The following is a 6000-nucleotide window of genomic DNA, read 5'->3' as shown; positions in this document are numbered from 1 at the left end:
CCGACCTGGGCTTTCCGAGGTCCCCAGGAGCACTTTGTAGACTCAGGGCTGGCGCTTGTGGCCCAGCGCCTTCCAGAAGGCCCTGGCCTTTTCTCCAAGGGTGGAAGATGGGAGTCCTATTGTTCGGCAGAGTGCGAGGGCTATGCCCTTGGGTGCTGGTGCCAGACTGTCTGAGTTCAAATCCTCCCATCGCCACTTGGGCAGGTTACCTAACCTCTCTGGGCCTCGATTTCCTCATCTATAAAACGAGATGAAAGGTACGATGCTTACCTTCCAGGGTTGTTGAGATGATTAATGCAATAACTTACAGAAGGCATTTTGCACAGTGCCTGGCACATGGGAAGAACTCAGTAATGTGAGCTACTATAATTATATGTTAAGAGGGTTAACATGTTTCCAAAGCAATCTTTCATTAGACCTAGACTCTCTGGTGACCCTGCCCTTCCTGGAGACCCTTCTATACCTCTCACCTTGACCTCTTTGTGTAATCCAGATAAATTACCTTTTGTAACCATTCATTCATTTCTTCGTTCGTTCATTTGTTCCTCCAGCACTTCCTCAGGTGGGCACTAGCAAGGCCGTGGTTGATATAAGCAGCCTTTAGCTGCCAAATACGGCCCAGTTCTTCGATAAGAGATGTGGCACGTCAGCAGCTGTATGAGGAAGCAGGGATGGTCCATGGAACCCATCCCCGTTGAAGAAGCTACAAATCCAATCAAGAAGGCAGAGGCTACACATCTGGCCGGGGGTGAGGGAAGAGCGTGGCCTTCTGGAGGGAAAAGGAGCCACACTTACATATTTCCAGAGCAGCAGCAATTCCCCATGTCGTGTTTTTACTTTCAAGGTGTAAGGAAGACACATTTGGCATTTGGGTATAGAGGGAAGCATGGTTGATTTAGTTTTTCAGACAGTACAGAGGGCCCTGGGCCATCCATACGTGTCTCAGTCACCTAGTGCTGTGTAACAAGCTGCCCCAGAAGTTAATGGCCTAAGGCAGCAATTATTTATTTGATCCCAATTGTGCAGTTTGGACAGGGTATGGCAGGGACAGCTCATGTCTGTCTTTCTTTCTTTCTTTCTTTCTTTCTTTCTTTCTCTCGATGTTTATTTATATATTTTGAGAGAGAGAGTGTGTGCACAGGAGTGGAGGAGGGGCAGAGAGAGAGAGAGAGAGAATCCCAAGCAGCTCCTCACGGTCAGTGCAGAGCCCAACGTGGGGCTCAGTCCCACAAACTGTGAGATCGTTACCTGAGTCGAAATCAAGAGTCAGACACTTAACCAACTGAGCCACCCAGGCGCCCCAGAGACATCTCATTTCTGCTCCATGCCTCAGACTGTTCTAGAGTGGCCTCACTCACAGGCTGACAAATTGGTGCAGGATCAGCTGGGGCTGAGGGCGGCACCTCAGGTCTCCTCCATGTGGCCTTTCCTTATGGCTATGTTGGGCTTCTCAAGATGGGCAGCTGGGCTTGGAGAAGGAACCTCCCAAGAGTTAGTATTCCAAGAAGACAAGCCCCGCTATGCAAGTGCTTCCCAAGTCTTTGCTTATATCACACTTGCTAAGGTCCCATTGGCCAAAGCAAGTCACATGGCCACGTCTAGAGTCATTGTGAGCAGAGATCACATAAGGGTGTGAATACCGGGAAGGATGATCTCTTGGGGACCACCGAAATAATAGTCTACTAAAATGTGGGGTCCCCAGCCTCACCAGTGACCAGACACATCCAGATGCGGCCATTCCACTAAGGGACGACAATAGTGAGTATACACATTCAGCTGCTGGGACAAAGAAACCCCCAAGTACAGAGGCTTAAATAGAATAAAAGTTGGTCTGGGGCGCCTGGGTGGCTCAGTCGGTTCAGGGTCCGACTTCGGCTCAGGTCATGTTCTCGAGGTTCATGAGTTCGAGCCCTGTGTCGGGCTCTGTGCTGACAGCTCAGAGCCTGGAGCCTGCTTTCGATTCTGTGTCTCCCTCTCTCTCTGGCCCTCCCCCACTCATGTTCTGTCTCACCCTCTCTCTCAAAAATAAATAAACACTAAAAAAAAAAAAAGAATAAAAGTTGATCTGTCCTGCACATAAACATCCAACTAGGTAGTCCATGGGTGATTGGTGGCTTAATCGTCTCAGGTGCACAGCTTCCTTCCATCTTGTTGTTCTGCCTTCCCCAAAGCGCAGCTTTCTTCATGTGGTCCAAAATGAGTGCTCCAGTTCCTGCCATCACATTTGCATTCCAACCAGGGGTAAATGGAAAGATGAAAGAGAGTGCTCCTTCCTTGCCATCTCATTGGCCCGGACCTAGTCGTAAGTCATATCTAAACTGCAAGGGTAGCAGGAAAATGTAGCCTTTGGTGGAGAGCTTTGTACTCAACTAAAAGAGGGAACCGGTATAAAGGAATAATTGACGATGTCAACCATAAGAAACAAATGACCAACCCCAGGACGTTCTATCTACCAGTCGTGTGAATTAGAAGGGACCATATTCCTGACATCAGAAGCAGAGATTTTAAAAATGACCCAGGAGTGCCTGGGTGTCTCAGTCGGTTAAGCGTCTGACTTCAGCTCAGGTCATAATCTCGCAGTTCATGAGTTCAAGCCCCGCATGGTGCTCTGTGCTGACAGCTCGGAGCCTGGAGCCTGCTTTGGATTCTGGGTCTCCCTCTCTCTCTGCCCCTCCCCCTCCTCTCTCTCAAAAATAAGTAAACATTTTTTAAAAACTTTTTTTTTTTAATTTTTTTTTTCAACGTTTATTTATTTTTGGGACAGAGAGAGACAGAGCATGAACGGGGGAGGGGCAGAGAGAGAGGGAGACACAGAATCGGAAACAGGCTCCAGGCTCCGAGCCATCAGCCCAGAGCCTGACACGGGGCTCGAACTCACAGACCGCGAGATCGTGACCTGGCTGAAGTCGGACGCTTAACCGACTGCGCCACCCAGGCGCCCCAACTTTTTTTTTTTTTAAATGATCCTGAACTATGGCTCATGATAGAAGGAGAAGGGTGGCCCGTGGGTGATCGGCCGCCTGGGCTTTGCACAATCGGGAGCCATCTGACCTCTTGGGAGCCCCGGTTCCTGTTGGTTCTGTCAACTTCACTGCCCATGGGCGGCTTTTGGACATCTCCAAGGCATGGCAGAGGAGGGTTCACTGAGAGACCACTCACAGTTCCAAAGAGGACTCCACGGACTGTCCACCACAGCCCTGAGCCCAGAACTGGCTCCAAAGGGCCGGGATGGAGCTCTGGGCTGCAGGGGCCACGGTCACAGGTGGGATCCCACCAGTAAACCTGAATCCCTGGCGTCAGAGAGGAACTCTCGTGACGCCACTGCCCCAGCTAGCCCACAGTTGTAAACAGCTAGCAAGAGCAGGTCGTCTAGCTGCTGATTAAGGCTGATCTGAGAATTACCCACTCTCCCCGCCCCCAGGGGCTTCTCCTGCCTCAAAACCGCAGCGACCTAGCCGTTTGATTCTCACTAGGCCTGGAGCCCTCACTGCCTGTGTCAGCTGCATAGTTTTCTTCGTAGCATGCCACCTCCCAGGCCTAGCCCCCCTTTGCTTCAGAGCCACAGCCCTGGGCACTTTGTCACCCACAGGGTCTGAGGACAGAGAGCGGGAGAGGACCCTTAGCATCTTGTAAGTACGATGGCACATTTGACGAGTACAGTGGTGCAGATACAGAAACTCTTTCCCTGGGGCTTGGAAGCAAAAGCACATAGCCCAGACTCGGGGCAAGGCAAAAGCCCAGTAAAAGCCGATGTAAGATGCAACGCCAGGACAAGTCCCGCAGTACGAGCACCAAATTGGTTGAGCCCCTGAAAACTTCCGGAAGTCAATTCGTTCAGGAGAAGGTGCCAGAAAGGAGAGAGCGAATGCAGAGAGCCTCCCGGCTGGACAGGTGCCTGTTAAAGATCGTCTAGTTCAAGTAACATGCCAGGTGGGGAGGGAGAAGGTGGTTTCTCAGGAACACTGATTAGGAAGCCGGCCCAGCTCACTAGGCCTTCTGGACAAAGGAAGAGTCATTTAGTAAGAAAGCATCCTCACTCCTCCTGCAACCCTCTGGGCACATGGTTGCTCTGTGTGGCATTCGTATCTGTAAGAATGAAGCATGACCAGGATAGAACGGTGTGGACAGCACACATGGAAGGAAAGGAACATATGGAAACATGTTCAGCCTTATAAATAACCAGTGAAAGGCAAATGCAAACAAGTTAGCATTTACACCAATTACATTCCTTTTTTTTTTTTTTTTTTTTTTTTGAGACAGAGAGAGACAGAGCACGAGCAGGGGAGGGGCAGAGAGAGAGGGAGACATAGAATCTGAAGCAGGTTCCAGGCTCTGAGCTGTCAGCACAGAGCCCGACGCGGGGCTTGAACTCACAGAGTGTGAGATCATGACCTGAGCTGAAGTCGGACGCTTAACTGACTGAGCCACCCAGGCGCCCCATTTTTTTAATAGTTTTTAACAAAGTCTAATGGTGGGACGTCAGAATCGTCTGTCCACCTGCTCTCATGGCCCAGTTTACTCTTCAGCATCTCCTGCCTGACCCCGCCGCCATCACAGGGGATTGGGCTTTGACTTACAGGGTTCCAATCCATAGGTTGGGCTAAGCCAATCAGATTCTTCCTTTTCAGAATTATAACGCAGAGACACAGAAATACTAGGCTGTTGGTGGTTGATTTGTGGCCTCTATGTTCCCAGGGAGACTGGTATCACTGTCTTCAGTACATTAAAAAAAATTTTTTTAACGTTTATTCATGTTTAAGAGAGAGAGAGAGAGAGAAAGAGAACACAAACAGGGGTGGGGCAGAGAGAGAGGGAGACACAGAATCCCAAGCAGGCTCCAGGCTCCGAGCTGTCAGCACGGAGCCCGATGCAGGGCTCGAACTCAGGAACCATGACATCGTGACCTGAGCCAAAGCCAGATGCTTAACCCACTGAGCCATCCAGGTGCCCCCTGAGTACCTTTTTGAAGTGAGATAGGCCAGTGAGGCGGGGCCTGCTCACACCAGTTACTGAATGCATCTTTGAGCAAGTTGCTTAGTTTTTCCATGCTTCAGTTTCTTCATCTGCAAAATGGGGATTATTATAATCCCTACACCAAAGGGTGGTTGTGAAAATTAAGACAATCAATACAGATGATCGGTACAGTGCCTGGGACAAAGTACGCCCTCAGAACATGTGTACGGTCACTTACAAAATGATACGTGCCCAGAGTGGATAGCTCTGCCAGGTTAAAAAAAAAAAAAAAAAGTTGGCTGGAGAAGGAAAGATCTGGAACAAGGAAAGCAGAGAGGTGGGGACGGGCAAGCCCCGGGAGCTGTAGGCAGCAGCTGGGACTCCTGTTGGCTCTCAGCTTCAGTTTCGCTGAAGCCTGACTGTACTTGGCTTCCAACGTGGAATTGCATCCTTACATTAGACCTCCTTCATTTACTTTTGGGAAGCAGTTTGGCAAGCCACCTCAAACAGCACAAAAGGCGGTCTTGCCCGCTGACCTGGGCACTTCTCTTATAGAAATAATTAACGAGAAGAAAAAAGCCGCATGCACAAAGATGTCCAAAGCGACGTTATGTATAAGAATGGAAAACCGGAAGCCGCCAAATTGCCCGCTGATCAGGGAATAGAAAGGTCCCCCGGACGGAATATTACGCAGCCATTAAGCATGAGAGCTATTAAGAGCACAGAGCAACATAAAACGGTTATGAAAGAATAAGTGAAAAAGGACAGAACACAAAATTGTAGCGGATTCTGATTACGTTGGGGGCAAAATAAATATGTGTGTAGACAGGGCTGGCTGGAGTTGTCGAAATTGACAAAAACCAAACTTATTCTTGGGCTATCTAGAAGGAAAGGTCCTCTGATAGGAAGGGTCTCCTTCCCAGTCACCCCCAGCACCCCAGCCCTGGGAAGGAGAAGATGGATGTCTTTGGAACTGCCGGTCCCCACAGCCTGCTCCTTGCCAGCCCCCACGTCACCTCTCTAGGGAGAAGATGCTCAGAGCTTGGG

This window comes from Prionailurus bengalensis, chromosome B2 (assembly GCF_016509475.1).
Source record: "Prionailurus bengalensis isolate Pbe53 chromosome B2, Fcat_Pben_1.1_paternal_pri, whole genome shotgun sequence".
In the NCBI taxonomy this organism is placed as follows: domain Eukaryota; kingdom Metazoa; phylum Chordata; class Mammalia; order Carnivora; family Felidae; genus Prionailurus; species Prionailurus bengalensis.
Note: the sequence above shows the minus strand (reverse complement) of the source record.